Source organism: Capra hircus, chromosome 12 (assembly GCF_001704415.2).
Source record: "Capra hircus breed San Clemente chromosome 12, ASM170441v1, whole genome shotgun sequence".
Taxonomy (NCBI): domain Eukaryota; kingdom Metazoa; phylum Chordata; class Mammalia; order Artiodactyla; family Bovidae; genus Capra; species Capra hircus.
The window spans coordinates 70,270,707-70,288,286 of record NC_030819.1 but is presented as its reverse complement, the minus strand read 5'-3'; the positions used below and the strand labels follow the sequence as shown (position 1 = coordinate 70,288,286).

Here is a 17,580-nt window from a genome sequence, read left to right as displayed (position 1 = left end):
CTCCGTTGTGCCCTTCTCCTCCTGCCCTCAATCTTTCCCAGCATCAGGGTCTTTTCAAATGAGTCAGCTCTCCGCATGAGGTGGCCAAAATATTGGAGTTTCAGCTTCAACATCAGTCCCTCCAATGAACACTCAGGACTGATCTCCTTTAGGATGGACTGGTTGGATCTCCTTGCAGTCCAAGGGACTCTCAAGAGTCTTCTCCAGCACCACAGTTCAAAAGCACCAATTCTTTGGTGCTCAGGTTTCTTTATAGTCCAACTCTCACATCCATACATGACCACTGGAAAAACCATAGCCTTGACTAGATGGACTTTTGTTGGCAAATTAATGTCTCTGCTTTTTAATATGCTGTCTAGGTTGGTCATAACTTTCCTTCCAAGGAGCAAGCATCTTTTAATTTCATGGCTGCAGTCACCATCTGCAGTGATTTTGGAGCCCAGAAAAATAAAGTCAGCCGCTGTTTCCCCATCTATTTGCCATGAAGTGATGGGACCAGATGCCATGATCTTCGTTTTCTGAATGTTGAGCTTTAAGCCAACTTTTTCACTTTTATCAAGAGGCTCTTTAGTTCCTCTTCACTTTCTGCCATAAGGGTGGTGTCATCTGCATATCTGAGGTTATTGATATTTCTCCCAGCAATCTTGATTCCAGCTTGTGCTTCATCCAGCCCAGTGTTTCTCATGATGTACTCTACATAGAAGTTAAATAAGCAGGGTGACAATATATAGCCTTGACGTACACCTTTTCCTATTTGGAACCAGTCTGTTGTTCCATGACCAGTTCTAACTGTTGCTTCCTGACCTGCATACAGATTTCTCAAGAGGCAGGTCAGGTAGTCTGGGATTCCCATCTCTTTCAGAATTTTCCAGTTTACTGTGATCCACATAGTCAAAAGCTTTGGCATAGACAATAAAGCAGAAATAGATGTTTTTCTGGAACTCTCTTGCTTTTTCCATGATCCAGTGGATGTTGGCCATTTGATCTCTGGTTCCTCTGCCTTTTCTAAATCCAGCTTGAACATCTGGAAGTTCACGGTTCACGTATTGCTGAAGCCTGGCTTGGAGAATTTTGAGCATTACTTTATTAGCGTGTGAGATGAGTGCAATTGTGTGGTAGTTTGAGCATTCTTTGGCATTGCCTTTCTTTGGGATTGGAATGAAAACTGAACTTTTCTAGTCCTGTGGCCACTGCTGAGTTTTCCAAATTTGCTGACATATTGAGTGCATCATTTTCACAGCATCATCTTTTAGGATTTGAAATAGGTCAACAGGAATTCCATCACCTCCACTAGCTTTGTGCACAGTGATGCTTCCTAAGGCCCACCTGACTTCACATTCCAGAATGTCCGGCTCTAGGTGAGTGTGAGTGAACACACCTTCGTGATTATCTGGGTGGTGAAGATCATTTTTGTACAGTTCTTCTGTGTATTCCTGTGACCTCTTCTTAATATTTTCTGCTTCCTTTAGGTCCATACCATTTCTGTCCTTTACTGTAATTAAGCTTACGTTATAAGCTTAATTACAGGCAGGTCTTGACTGGCTCAGTTATGGAATGAGACGAAGTAGTGAATGAATGTTTACTGTACTTTTGCTTCACAGCAAAAATATGAAAGCAACAGGAGAGTGAATAAATTGCGGTTCAATACAGTGTCTAGCAGGGAAAATGAGTAAAGTAGAACTAGATTGCCAAAGCAAGAGAAAATCTTAAAAATACAAAGGTGGTGGAAAGCAAAATTGCAGAATAATACCAATATATTTCTATACATTTTAAAGAACTATTATAGTGTAGTTTTTGGATGTCTCTGTATATGTGGGTGTTCACAATAAAAATACATCTAAGTAATGATAGATACCAGTTCAAGAACATAGTTACCTCTGGCAAGTTAGGGAGATGGTGGGAAGGCAGGCAGAAGAATCCCACTACGTCCACAGTAAAATGTTGAGACTTGGCAAAAGTAAGTGTTGAATACATGAGTGTTGATTAGGATACTCTCTTTCATCATGTTTTAAATACTATTCATTTAAATTTAAAAATTACTTTCTTGATTAATAAGATCTTCATGTGGCTCAAAATGCAAAAGATGCAATAAATTATTTAGTAAAAATATTATTTTCCAGCTCTATCCTGATGCAACCCAATTCTTCTTTTTTAATAATGGCTCTTTCGAGATATGATTCACATACCAGAAGACTCATCTTTTAAAAGTGAAATTCAGGGATTTTTACTATACTGACAGAGTTGGGCAACATCACACTATATGCTTCCAGAACATTTTCATCACCCCCAAAAGACACCTTGTACCATCAGCAGTTACTCCCCATTCAACCCCACCTCCCAAACTGCCAGCTATTATTGTATTATGCGCACCAATAGATTTCTCTGTTATGGACATATGAATGGAATCATACATGTGGTCTTTAGTGACTTGCTTCTTTTACCTAGCAGAATCCTTTTAAGGTTCATCCATATTTGCATGGGTACTTCATTCCTTCCTACAGGAGAATAATACCCACTGTATGGATATGTTGTGCCAGTTGTTCAGTCGTGTCTGACTCCTTGAAACCCCATGGGCTGTATGTAGCCCACCAGGCTCCTCTGTCCATGGAATTCTCCATGCAAGAATACTGTAGTGGGTAGCCATCCCTTCTCCAGGGGGATCTTCCCGACCCAGGGATTGAACCTGGGTCTCCTGCATTGCAGGTGGATTCCTTACCACCTGAGCTACCAGGGAATCCCATAAGGAGATATCACATTTTATTTATTCATTCATTAACAGATAGACATTTGAATTTCTTCCACATGTTAGATATTATGAATAATATTGCTATGGACATTTATGTACATGTCTTTTATGTGGCTATAAGTTTCAGTTTTTTAGTAAAATAATACATGTGCATAGTTTTAGAAGTCAAATATTACCTCCTGGTTTATAATGAAACACTGGTCTCCTGACACACTTCTTCTCTACCTCTGACTCCCATTCCATCGAAACAATTATTTTCAACAGTTTGGCTATCTCTCTGCCACGTCATATTTCTTGATGCTTTGCTTATACTATGCCTTGCTTGTTCAGGTTCGATATATTTTTTTAACTTCTTACTTGGGAGGTGAAGATTTAACCCTCACACTGTGTGTACGCATCAGCCCTCCCACCATTCTCTACAACAAGATCTTAAAGGCTATGCCACCTTCAAACCAACGCGGTTTTCACAACGCCTATGTAAATATTCACAGCTGAGTTCCATAGAGCAAAACGTTTACACTTCTTTCCTGTATCTTTTCTTTTCCATCTGTTTGGCTTCTGTATGATTAATTCTGTACCAAACTCTCTCCAACAGAGCTAAAACACAATATGAAAAACCAAAAGATGGATCCAGTCCTCTTTTTGTTCTTCCTGGAGAGGTCCTTCCGAGAGTCTTCTGTTTTGCTGTCTGGCCCTGCTGTCCAGCTGCCATCTAGAAACTTCCATCCATCATCATCCTGGGAATCCCCTTCTTCCTGCGCGTTGGAGCTTCTGCTTCTGGACCACAGACCTTCCACTTTCTTGGTCTGCTTCCTTGTCTGTCTTCATTAGCACATCCTGTAGTTAGCTCCCGAGGAAGACTGCATGGGACAGAAGCTTCTTGAGATGTTTTACAGCTGAAAACATACGCAGTCTACCTTTGTTCTTGGAGTCCACACAATCATTTTCTTTCAAAATTGTGAAGAAACTGTTCCAGTGCTGGCTGTTGAGAGGTCTGCCAACCTATGGTCCTGGTTTAGGACCATACCCACCAGGACATGACCCTTGTATATCACTTTTTCTTTCTTTCTGGAAATATTTAAGGGTTTTACTATATGCCTGACATTGCAACAGTTTATGATATGTCTTAAAGGGGGTCCATTTCCATCCACTGTGCTAGGGATTCAGTGGTCTCTTAATTTGGAAATTCAAGTATTTCAGTTCTGGAAGTTTTTCTCTCCCTCTTTCTCTCTTATTTTCTTTCCTTCATTTTTTGATGTCCTTTTTCCTTGGGATTAGTTTTATTTGGGTGTTGGGCTTCCTGAATTGATCTTCTAATTTTCTGCCCCCTTGGTCTTTTCTGTTCTACAGTCAGGGAAGTTTTTTTAACCTTTTCTTCAAAACTTCTATTGAACATTTTATTTCTTTTATCATTTTTAAAAATAAGCCAAAGCTCTTTCTTTGAATCTCCCTTTTTTAACAGCAAGGTAGGGGTCAGGATGGGGTGAGGAGTGTCTTGCTGATCCTTATATAAGCTTTCTACCAGCTCTCCTGTCTGACAGCTCTTTCCTGCACCCCTGCCTTCAAAGATACATGGCACCTCAGAGGCCTGAGCTTTGTGAGAGTCTACAGTAGGCTTTGAATTCCTTCGTGTTCTCTCTCATTACAAGCTTGGGGTCCAACTTTGGCATGTGTGCTCAGGCACTTTCCACAATCCATTGATTTAATGCCTTCAACATCCTGCTGATGTTGCCTCATTTGATATTGGTCTCTCCTACTAGACTGGGAATCCCATGAGGCCAAGGGCTGGGTTTGTCTTGTTAACTTCTAAACACTACACCTGGCATTTCAAAAGTATTTGTTGAATAAAAAAAGTGAAGAAGGCTAAGCTGAGCTTTAAAGGACGAGATGGAAAGGAGAGGCAGAAATGTACTCTGACCACAAGGGGCTGGTATGTGCAGAAGATCGCAGGTGAACATCTGGACCGTGACACAGCCGAGCATTCTAGCAGTGATGAGTGCAAGGTAGGGACTTCCCTGGTGGTCTAGCGGCTAAGACTCTGCTCTCCCAATGCAGGGGGCCCAGATCTGATTCCTGGTCGGAGAACTAGATTCCATAGGCGGCAACTAAGAGTTCACATGGCGCAACTAAATATCTCGCAACTAATATCTTGGTGCAGCCAAAAAAAAAGAAATATATATAAAAATTTTAAAGTCATTTATATTTAAAAAAAATGCAAGGCAGCTAGGGGTGGGGGTAGGGGAGGGTGCAAAGAAAGAGGAAAGGCTGGACAGTGTAGCAAAGACCAGATGGTGGTGTGTCAAGATGGCAGCAAGGCTGGTTCCTCCTGAGGGCTGGGAGGGACCATCCGTTCCATGCCCATCTCCCAGCTTCTGCTGGCTGCTGGCAGCCTTTGGTTTCCTTGGTTTGCAGAGGCATCACCCACATGCCAGCTGTGTCTGAATTTCCCCTTTTTATGAGGAGACAGTCATACTGGATCAGGGCCCACTCCAATGACCTCATATTAACGTGATCATCTGCAAACAGCTTATTGCTAAATAAAGAGACATTCACGGGCACTGGGGATTAGGACTTCAATATCCTCTGTGTGTGTGTTGGGCAGTGGCGGTTGGGGGGGACACAGTTCATAAGGGTCTTAAAGAGACATTCACGGGCACTGGGGATTAGGACTTCAATATCCTCTGTGTGTGTGTTGGGCAGTGGCGGTTGGGGGGACACAGTTCATAAGGGTCTTAGAAAGTGTCACAATCAGACCCGTATTTCAGACAAATAACGGTACCTCCAATGAGAAGGAGATGGTGAGGGCTGGAGTCGGGGAAAGGAGGATAAAGATCAGACCATGGCAGATGGCTTGCTTCCACACAGTATAAGGTGATGACAAGCGGTGGGTAGATTCAAGGGACATGTGTTCAGCAGAAAGGACAAGAAAGGACTGAGTGGACGTATAGGATGAGAGAGTAAATAAGGGGTAGGAGGGATCAAGGATGCCCCCATTCCTGGCTGGGAACCTGGATGTGCAGAATGATACCGTTCAACGAGACAGGAGGTGGTACAGTGATAAAGAATCTGCAGACGAGGGTTCACGCTAAGTCAGGAAGATCCCCTGGAGAAGGAAATGGCAACCCACTCCAGCAGTCTTACCTGGAGAATCCCATGGACAGAGGAGCCTGGCAGGCTACAGTTCACGGGACCGCAAAGAGTCGGACATGACTGAGTGCCTGAGCATGCACGTAGAAAACAATAAAAGAGAAAGTGGGAGGCACGTATTCAGAGAGAAAGCCAAGAGCCTTTCAACAACGCAAACCCAAAAGTAATCAAAATTTTAAAACAAACAAGAAAAATATTTGAGGATGGTAGACAGGAAAAGCAAAAGGACTGAAATTTAAGATTTTAGAGACAAATCCTGATTCCAGTGGACACTAGCAGATCTTGAGTCAGGCATTTCCGCTTGCCTGAGCTGAACTTATATGTACACTGGAGAAAAATACCACCTATACCATCGGGTAACTTCAAAAATTAAATCAGTTGACACACACTAACTGTGGTCCTTGTAAGTGCCAAATTTTACTTGAATCTGAATTCATAAATTGTTATTTATATGAAAACAACTAAATATTTCACTATATTGATTCAAATTCATTCACTCAATCAATGTTTAAAATTAAAATTCAACTGGAATTGATTTTGCATCTACTCTTGCTCTGTGCTGGGTACCATAACACATCTTACTGAATACTTTCAACAAACCCAAGTGGCGTCTACTTTATTTATCTATTTATTTATTATTTTTTATTTGTCTGTGCCAGGTCTTAGCTGTGGCAAGCAGGATCGCTGTTGCCACTTGCCAGGATCTCTAGTTGGAGGCATGTGGGATCTAGTGCCCTGACCAGGGACTGAACCTGGGCCCCTGCATTGGGAGTGCAGAGTCTTAACCACTGGACCACCAGGGAAGTCCTTACTCTATTCTAAAGTAAAGAAACTGAGGCCCAGATGAAAAGTTTTTGTGTTTTCTGTTTATCTGCACTGTAACATGAAAATATTTCTACTCAAGTTCTCCATTCTTTAAATAGAGGTATGAATCAGCCACTAATTCTCTACATTCCAGGCCAAAGGAAAGTTTCAGCACGGTGCTGCTGTTGCTGCTAAGTCGCTTCAGTCGTGTCCGACTCTGTGCAACTCCAGAGACAGTAGCCCACCAGGCTCCCCCGTCCCTGGGATTCTCCAGGCACAAACACTGGATTGGGTTGCCATTTCCCTCTCCAATGCATGAAAGTGAAAAGTGAGGGTGAAGTCGCTCAGTCATGTTCGACTCTTCGCGACCCCATGGACTGCAGCCCACCAGGCTCCTCCGTCCATGGGATTTTCCAGGCAAGAGTACTGGAGTGGGGTGCCTCACCTTCTCCGTCAGTGAATTCATACGACACAGTTTCCGGATTTCAATCACTCACTCATTAAGCAAGTGTTTATTGTGTACAACGATATGACAAGGAAGACACAAAACAAATCACCTAGGTAAAGAGAATCTTAGGAAACTTGTGCGGTAGAAAGGAAAACCATGAAATAGTTGATTTTAGATTAGTCTCGTGGCAGACAAAAGGAACAGATGGGAAGTGACTGGAAACAGGAAGAACTAGAAAAACAGGGCTATGGGTAAGGTATGAGGCAACAACTGCCAGGCCTGGATGGTAGCAGTGGGCATGGAAGCAAGAGATATTTCTGAGGCTGACTACCTACAGAAGATAAATGAGAAGATGACTCAAGGATGACTTTGAGGTCAGTCAGCTAAGGAATTCAGGGAAGAGGGATCTCTTGGATAGGCATGTGGCATTCAGGGAAGGCAAGGATGAAACCCACTTGCAAAATGCAAGCTACGTAACTGGAGAGTGAGGCTGGGTGAAGGCAGAAGATACAGCCTCATCACCATAGAGCTAACTAAAGCCATGAGATGGCGTCAACCTTCCAGCAAGAAGAAGCACTTATAAGTACATGGGCAGAAGCTCCAGGACTGACATCTTAACATTAAGTGGGAGAATCTAGAAAGACGGTACTGTGGAACCTATCTGCAGGGCAGCAATGGAGACACAGACAAAGAGAACCGACTTGTGCACACAGCTGAGGAAGCACAGGGTGGGGCAAATGGAGAGAGCTGCGTGGAAATAGATACACTGCTATATGTGAAACAGATCGCCAGTGGAGATTTGCTGTATGACTCAGGAAACTCAAACATGGGTTCTGTGACAACCTAGAGGGGTGGGATGGGCTGGGAGGTGGGAGGGAGGCTAAAGAGGGAGGGGACATACGTATGCCTACGATGATTCATGTTGATGTGTGGCAGAAACCAACACAATATTGTAAAAGCAATTATCCTTCAATAAAAAATAAATATTTTAAAAAGAGAGGGAAAAAAGCACCAATTCAATCAATTTTGTTGCATGTACGGGACTATATTTAAACAAGACTATTCTGTTATTTCTATTACTTTATGGATTAGATAAGATAATAAAGGACTGTATTTTATTTTTCTGTATCCAGTAAGGGTTAAGTATCAATAAGAGAGAAGGCATGTACACTTTAAATTCTGTCCATTTTGAGAACTGTACTCAGGGAAAGGGAATCACAGCTGAACATGAAGTCTCTTGAACCAAACAGGAATCCATTTAAGAATCCATTTCCATTTCCACCAATGCGTAAGACCTGTTTCCATCAGCAAGTCCCTGGAAGTGCTCAGCAAGTCTGAAAATGTGCTTCTGCCTGCACTGATCCCAACAAATTCATCCACTCTTTTCCTCATTCATCCTCCTTACTGCAAGGCGCTCAGCCGGACACTGAGAGGTCAGTGATGGATAAGATGGACACTCTACGCTTACGGAGTTCACAGTCTAGTCCATGATGGTTTACACCCTGCGTCTTTGCTTCCAATCCAAAGCAATCAGGAATGAACCTCAGTGGCATTTCTATTGCCCTTTGGTCACGTACTTCTTTTTATTTTTTGATACGCTAGGTCTTCCCTGTGGCATGTGGGCTTTCCCTACTTGCACCATGCAGGCCCTCCAGTTGTGGTGTGCAGGCTCAGTTGCCCTGCGGTATGTGGCATCTTAGTTCCCCAACCAGGGATCGAACTCATATCCCCTGCATTGGAAAGTGATTCTTAACCACTGGACCACCAGGGAAGTCCCTGGTATTTCTTAGAGATGAAGGCTGAGGGCGTGTTAACCAGTAAGTGGAAGTCTTCTGTTAGATGAATTAGTCAGAAAATGGGACAAATATATGCCCAGTGGTTACACATTTAAACCTGAGTAGTTGTGTGGTTCCTGCTACCACTCCACAGGGCTGTGTTGGTTGCTTACACAGTGAGGTTTGGGGCCTTACAGAGGCTTCCTTGTTGTTGTTCAGTCACTCAGTCGTGTCCGACTCTCTGAGACTCCACAGACAGAAGCATGCCAGGCCTCCCTGTCCTTCACCATCTCCTGGAGCTTGCTCAAACTCATGTCCATTGAGTCAGTGATGCCATCCAACCATCTCATCCTCTGTTGCCCCCTTCTCTTCCTGTGCTCAATCTTTCCCAGCATCAGGGTTTTTTCCAATGAGTCTGCTCTTTGCATCAGGTGGCCAAAATATTAGAGCTTCAGCTTCGGCATCAGTGCTTCCAGTGAATACTCACGGTTGATTTCCTTTAGAAAGGACTAAGAGGCCTCTGTTCTCCGTGTTCTCCAAGGGACTCTCAAGGAGAACAGAGGCCTCCTAGTCCTTTATAACCAGTAAAGGAATAAGAACATGAGAGGGAGAAGAATCCTTTGCCACCTCATCTCCTTTCTCGCCACATTGCTCCTTCCCATGTACATCAAGAAAAATGAAGGATAAATGAAAGATAAACAGGAACTTCCCTGGCGGTCCAGCAGTTAAGACTTTGCCCTCCAATTCAGGGGTTACAGGTTCAATCCCTGGTCAAGGAGCAAAGACCCCACATGCCTCTCAGCCAAAAAACCAAAACATGAAACAGAAGCAATATTGAAAAAAATTCAATAAAGACTTTAAAAACGATTCGCACACACACAAAATCTTTAAAAAGATAAACAAATATGTATATTTTAAAAATTAAGAATAAAAACGAAAACAGGCCCTGGAAGAATGAACTTCTCCAAAACTATTTCGGGAGGTGGGGTAGATTCACTGAAGCTACTGAATTTATAAATCTTCGTTTTGTAAGTATTCAGAGGGAGGAAGCAAACTTCAGAGGAATTGTACCAACTCCACCTACTCTAGCAAGGTGGCAGCAGCAGGCATCAGTGAGCACACAGGATTGTTCCAAGCCATTGCCCTGTGTCGGAGAAGGCAATGGCACCCCACTCCAGTACTCTCGCCTGGGAAATCCCATGGACGGAGGAGCCTGGTGGGCTGCAGTCCATGGGGTCGCTAAGAGTCAGACACAACTGAGCAACTTCACTTTCTCTTTTCACCTTCATGCATTGGAGAAGGAAATGGCAACTCACTCCAGTATTCTTGCCTGGAGAATCCCAGGGACGGGGGAGCCTGGTGGGCTGCTGTCTATGGGGTCGCACAGAGTCGGACACGACTGAAGTGACTTAGCAGCAGCAGCACTGCCCTGTGTATGGTTTGAGTCATTCTCAACTACCTCCCCGGACCAGGGAGGTAACTAAACTGAGCTAAATGTCCCAAGTGTAATGGCAGGGACCGACACACTCTGGAAAATGTATGTCTTATCCAAGATAGTAGAAGAAGGAATGGAAATTGTTCAAGAGAAACCAATAATCTGGATTCTTCCGGGAAATCATCTGATGTTTTTTAAATATCGGCAATGGATTTAAAAAAACTTAAATGTCATCTTGGTTAATCTGTGATTCATCCAGATTCATTTATTTACAACCGCTGGTCTGTGGCAACTTTGCTGTGTTTGCATGGAAACATGGAACTCATCACAGGTTTAGAAACATGATTCACCTTAGTGCTGGAAGTCAGTGCAAGAAACATAAGAATGCTAAAATGACCCAAAGGAAGAGGCATACAGCTATGATTGAAATGAAAAAAGAGAAAAATTTAAACCTTTAGAAAGATGAAAAAATAATGACCATTATTGGTGTACATACTAGATGAAGACTGATAGTAAAAATGATACTAAAAGGTTGATAGCAGATCATGTAAAATGTTGACACAGGCTTGACCTATGTATTCATTATCACCACCATCATCATCATCTGCTAGGATCTAGGGGAAAGTCTTTAGTGTGATAAATATCGTATAAAGTGAAGTCGCTCAGCCGTGTCCAACTCTTTGTGACCCCATGGACTGTAGCCTATCAGGCTCCTCTGTCCATGGGATTTTCCAGGCAAGAGTGCTGGAGTGGATTGCCATTTCCTTCTCCAGGGGATCTTCCCAACCCAGGAATCGAACCTGGGTCTCCCACATTGCAGGCAGACGCTTTACCATCTGAGCCACCATCTAATGTTAACTCAGAGGACGAAAGCTAAGTATTTTGAGTAATAACATTCCATGGCAAACGACTGCTGGAAGCTGTGGCAAAGTATGGGTAAGTCCATTGGTTCAAGGCCTGTTTCACTAAAGCTTGTGTTTAGGTTCTAGCACAGGTTCATGCATCCATCCATTCCTTTGACAAATATTTACTGAGCAAGTACTATGTGCCAAGTACCATCAGAGACACTGGAGATACTATACAGCATGAATCAGACAAAAAGTTCCTGACCTTTTCGAGTTGGCATTCCAGTTGAAGCAGCTAATATAGTAATACAAGCTACACTGGTTTATTCTATATTAGATGACATGCGATACGTCTTAGGCAGACTCAAATCCAGTCAGGGAAGGAGAATAGACGTTTGTGTGTAGAATGCGTGCACCCTTCTGCAGGGAGAAGGGTGACGTGGATTTGAGATTCCAAATAAGGGGACAGGAACGGCCTCACTGAGAAAGTGACATTTGCATAGACACATGAGGGAGGTGAGGGCTGACGGTGACGGAGAAGAAGCGGACCAAGACTTGAGGCAGGGCAAGAAAAGTCCAGGCAGAAGGAGCAAGCGCAAACACCCCGAGGGAAAGGCACATGCGTCACTCTCAACAGCCGCAGGATGAAGCCAAGAACTAGGATGGGCCAGAGCAGCAGCAGTTGAGGCCAGAGAGGCCTGATCACACAAAGGGTTGGCTTTTTACCAGAATCGGCTTTTTCCCTGCAGGAAGTCACTCCAGGGAAGGTGGTCTAATAAAAGGTGTTACAGGATTTGACATATGTTTTATTTTTACTTCCTTTTTTTCCTTTGGCCATGTCAAACAGCTTGCAGGATTTTAGTTCCCCAACCGTGGATCAAACCCAGGTCCCATGCAGTGGATGCATGGAATCCTAACCACTAGACTGCCAGGGAAATCCCTGACATACGTTTTCAAAGAATCCTTTGGACAGCTGTTTTGATTGAACTAAAAGAGAGCAAAAGCAGGGTCAGTGAGACCAGCTGGGAGCTGTTGCAATAATCTAGGTGAGAGACAACAGAGGTTTGGACTAAGGTCTGGGCAGCGGAGATGGCAAGAAGGCATCAGATTCTGTGTAGATTTTGACATCAGTGCTGGAAGGATTTGCTGACACGCTCTGCAGCACATGAGAAACTGAAGACTCAATGATGACCCCAAGGGCTCTGGCCTGAGTCATCGGAAGGATGGAGCTGGCATTAACAGACATGGGGAAGACTGGACGAAGAGCAGGTTTGAGGGAGTGGGGAAGAACAGCAAGAATTCAGTTTGAGACCCGGTAAGCCTGCTGGGGATCCAATTAAGAGATGCTGAGTAGGCAGTTGGATACAGCGTCTGGAGGTCCACACTGCAGGTTTAAATTTGAAGTCATCAGCATATATTCAGTATTTAAGGCTGTGAGGTTGGATGAGATCACCTAGAGGGTAAATACAGATAAAGAAGAAAACAGATCAAGCTCTGAGCTTTGGGGCACTCCAACATAAAAGGTTAGCAAAATGAAGAGGACCAGTAAAGCATTCTAAGAAGGAACTCGAAGAGAGATAGGAGATAAATGAGGTGACTGTGATGACCTAAGGCCCAGGGAAGATAGATCTCAAATTGAGGAGAAGATTCAACCTCTGGAAAGCTGTGGATGGTCGTATGAGGACAGACAGCAACTGAGCACTGGATACAAAAACATGGAGGCCGTGAGTAATCAGGAGAGAGCAGTTTGGTGGAAGAGAGGGACTAAAGTCCCATGGGAGAATGTCTCCAAAAGAATGGGAGGGAAGAACTTGGAGACAGCAACTATAAACCGATTTCAAAAGGTTTATTGTAAGGGGAAGAAGAGAAATGTTGCGGAAGCTTATTCAAGGGGGAAGTGGGCTCAAGAGATTTTTTTTTTTCAAGACAGGAGTAATAACAGTTTGTTTCTATGATTCCAGGAATTACCCAGCAGAGAGAAAGATAAAAATAATCCAAGAGACAGAGGGGAGATCTGTTGGAGCAATTTTCTTGAACAGATAAGAAAAGATGAGCTCCAGTGGACAAATGGTGGGGTTGGCCTTGGTTAGGAGTGGGGACAACTCATCCACAAACACAGTGAATGGTCACAGGGACTGAGAGGTGGGGCTGTGGAAATTCTGATTGCTTTTTTTTTTTTTAAGGATCAATTGTGGTGCATTTTTTTAAAGGATTTTTTTTTTTTTTGAGGATCATTTTAAAAAATCTTTCCAATATTGTTTCTGCTTTATGTTTTGATGTTTTGGCTGAGAAGCACGTGGGATCTTAGCTCCCAGACCAGAGATTGAACGCCTGCCCTCTGCATTGGAAGGCGAAGTCTTAACCACTGGATTGCCAGGCGAAGTCTTAACCACTGCCTCTATTTTCACAGTGAAGGATTTGGGGAAAGGAGCTGTAGAAGGGTTGTAGAAAACTATTTAATACAAATAATGGTCTAGGAGTTTGGAAGAGTGAATGCTTTAGGAACAGAGGGTATGATTGGCTGAGCAATAGGCTAGGGATCACATTTTTAAAAAATATTTTTCTTTTAATTTCTTAAACTCTCATTTTTGAAGTCATTTCAGAATTACAAAAAAAGACACAAAGAGAGTTCAAAAGAATTTCCATATGCACCTCACTCAGCTTCCCCAAATGTTAGCATCTTATTTAATCACAGTGCAAGTGTCCGTATCAGAAAGTTATCACAGATCCACCTTCACTAAGCTACAGACTGAAACTACTGAAATTTTAAAAAAACTTTCAAATTTAGCAAACTGTCGTATGAATGTTCTTTTTCTAGACTGGGATTCAATCCACAATCCCATATTCTATTGAGTTGTTTTTTCAGTCTTCTCTAATCTGGGACAAGTCTTCAATCTGTCTTTCATCACCCTGACACCTTTGAAAAGGCTAGTCACAGAAGATCCCTCTGTTTGGGCTTGTCTGTCTCCTCACAATTTAAATCAGATCTGTATTTTTGACAAAAGTGAGATGTCCTTCTCAGCTCATTGCCTCATGGGGCATATGACCTCTGCCAGGGTCCTCCACTGTAAAGGTACTGTTTCCTTTGTAATTGATAGTGACAATTAGGTGATCATGGGTTTTAAAACATAAGCATTCTGCATGGTTTTCCCTCCACCCCACACATCTCCACTGGAGTAGGTACTGAGCAGGTGGAGGGCTGATTTTAAAACGTGGTTTACTAAGTGAGGACCTCAATCAAGTTATAACCTTGAACAGCTGCAGATGTCATTAAAGAGAAGGGTTAACAGCCTCAATAGATTTTCAATGTAAATCAAGATAATCAATTACAGAAAAAGATATTTGACAGATTGATTATCAAAGCAGATCAACTGTCGTGATTTTAAAGTTTTCCAAGACTGGTTGATTTATACTCATCTTTACTGGAAATACTTCTGGGAAATACTTCTTAAATCCATTTTTTGTCATAGCAGACGTAAGTAAGCATACTTGTTGATGTGTGGCAGGGGCCACCACAGTCTTGTGAAGTTATTGTCCTACATTAAAATAAATAAATTAAGAAAAAGAGAATATTTTATAAAAATAAATAAGCATATCTGAAAACAGCCTTCTGAAATCTAACCTGTTCATAAGTAGAAAAGATGTTCTAGACTTTCATTCATCCATCTAACATTTATTGGACCAATTTGTAGTTCAGTCGCTAAGTTGTGTCCGGCTCTTTGCGACTCCATGGACTGCAGCATGCCAGGCTTCCCTGTCCAATATCAGGCCCCAAACTTGTCCCAAACTTGAACACCTGATTTGTACTACAGGTCATAGAAAAAAAAAAAAAAGATGTGCCAAATACCTAATTAAAACATGCCAGGGGCTCCATGAAAAATCAAGTGAAAGTGAAAGCTGCTCAGTCATGCCCCGCTCTTTGCGTCTCTATGGACTATACAGTCCATGGAATTCTTCAGGCCGGAATACTGGAGTGGGTAGCCTTTCCCTTCTCCAGAGGATCTTCCCAACCCAGGGATCGAACCCAGGTCTCCCACATTGCAGGTGGATTCTTCACCAGCTGAGCCCCCAGGGAAGCCCCCTTGAAAAGTCAAGGGTCTCCCAAATGAAACTGAAAATATGTGAAATATGCTGAACTTCTGATAAAGTAGATGTGCCTTATTACACACTTTTCTTGCAACAGGATCTTGAGCTCCTCTGTGGCTTCAGCTGTATACTCTCAAAGAAATGGCCAGGGGTGAGATGAAAAACATAGCAGACCACAAGTCAAGAGAGCCTGGATCTAACTTTGACTGAGTTTCAACCTGTGTGGCCGATGAAGTCTGCAGAGGAAGGTGATTAAGAGCGCATGCTCCGGAGTTATACAAGCTTGGGTTCCTAACCTAGTTACTAGGGTTCCTGTCTTTGTGCCTTTGGACAAACTTCTTAATCCCTCTAAGCCTGTTTCTTCAGCACAACAGGCAAAGTAAACAGCACTCACAGCCTAGCATAGTCACAAGGCACACAGAAGGGATGCACAGAGCGCATTTAGCAGAATGAGCACCGCACAGCGCATGCACCGAACGGGAGTCATATCTAACACTCCCTGTTACAGTTACTGTTATTATTAGTCGCCATTCTGCACTTCATTCTACGTAACTGTAAAGCGAGTGGCAGCAACGAGACCAGAATTTCTCTAACGTGAATGAAAACCTGGAAAAATGGTCCCAGACGTCGCGCGTCGTCTTTTATTAAAAAGCAAACATAAAACTTGGCATAAACTGCTCATGTCATTAGATTCCTAAAATATAAATCCAAAATCAGGTTAAAATGAAATTCAGAACAATCAGAGCCACATCAAATTAAGCATCTTAATGAGGCTAGTGGAGATTTTCTGGAATCAAACTGCCTCATGAACATGGTGATGATCCCCTGCGGTGCGGGTCCTTTTGTGCTCACCACTCACATTGTCTTCCGTGTCCTCCTCATTTTTCCCGCTTCACTTTCTTTGAACTACTGCAGCCTTCAATGGCATCGCTTGGCCTTCACTGTGCATGAACTCATGATTTACTTGGAGCTGGTTCTTTCTCATTAGCTCTTGAAAATTATGGGAGGAAGCTGGCCTCAATTCCAGATGCATCTCTTAATGCAGATACCATGGATTCCCAGCTCCAAGTCTTTTAGTCACTCTCTACTGCCTGTCAGGATCCCAATATTTAAGTCTCTCCCAGACTTACATTTTCAGCCTTACCTACCCAACTTCTCTCTAGGCAAACTAGCAGAACTTCATCATAAATTGAATTTCCATGTCCCTTCAAAACTTATATATTGAAACCTAATTTCCAGGGTGATGGTTCTGGAGGTGAGGTCTCTGGGTGGAACCCTCATGAATGGGATTAGCGCCCTTATAAAAGAAACCCGGAGAGCTCCCTTGCCTCTTCCATCATGCCATCACGTAAAAGCACAAGAAGAAGACAGTCACTTATGGAACAGAAAACGGGCTTCACCAGACACCGAATCTGCCGGTGCCTACATCTTAGACTTTCCTGCTTCCAGAACTATGAGAAATAGATGTTTACCAGGCACTCAGTCTGTGGTATTTTTGCTGTAGCAGCCAGAACAGGCTAGGAATATTCCTTTAGAACTTGCTGAGGCTTTCTTTATGTCCAAGTAGGGACGGTGACTGCAGCCATGAAATTAAACGACGCTTACTCCTTGGAAGGAAAGTTATGAGCAACCTAGATAGCATATTGAAAAGCAGAGACATTACTTTGCCAACAAAGGTCCGTCTAGTCAAGGCTATGGTTTTTCCAGTGGTCGTGTATGGATGTGAGAGTTGGACTGTGAAGAAAGCTGAGTGCCAAAGAATTGATGCTTTTGAACTGTGGTGTTGGAGAAGACTCTCGAGAGTCCCTTGGACTGCAAGGAGATTCAACCAGTCCATCCTAAAGATCAGTCCTGGGTGTTCTTTGGAAGGACTGATGCTCAAGCTGAAACTCCAATACTTTGGCCACCTCATGTGAAGAGTTGACTTTTTGGAAAAGACCCTGATGCTGGGAGGGATTGGGGGCAGGAGGAGAAGGGGACGACAGAGGATAAGATGTCTGGATGGCATCACCGACTCGATGGACGTGAATTTGAGTGAACTCTGGGAGTTGGTGTTGGACAGGGAGGCCTGGCATGCTGTGATTCATGGGGTCACAAAGAGTCGGACACGACTGAGTGACTGAACTGAACTGAGGCATCAATCTTGGTCAGTATTTCTTGTGTACTGAAGACACTGTGTGTTTTCTGATTACTGGATACAGTTATCTATAAATGCATGTCAGATCAAACATCAATTGTGTTGTTCAATTCTTCTATATCCTTAGTAATCTTTTGTTTGCTCAATCTCTTAATTA

General features: G+C 43.1%; 1 protein-coding gene and 1 non-coding gene across 2 annotated transcripts in view; both read right to left on the bottom strand.

Moving 5' to 3' along the window:
- LCP1 (lymphocyte cytosolic protein 1) overlaps nucleotides 1-17,580 on the bottom strand; it is a 93,764-nt gene that overhangs the window by 66,318 nt on the left and 9,866 nt on the right. The window lies entirely within an intron of this gene.
- On the bottom strand, nucleotides 6,625-6,696 carry TRNAG-CCC. The gene has a single exon. It is a non-coding gene; the product is annotated as a tRNA-Gly (tRNA).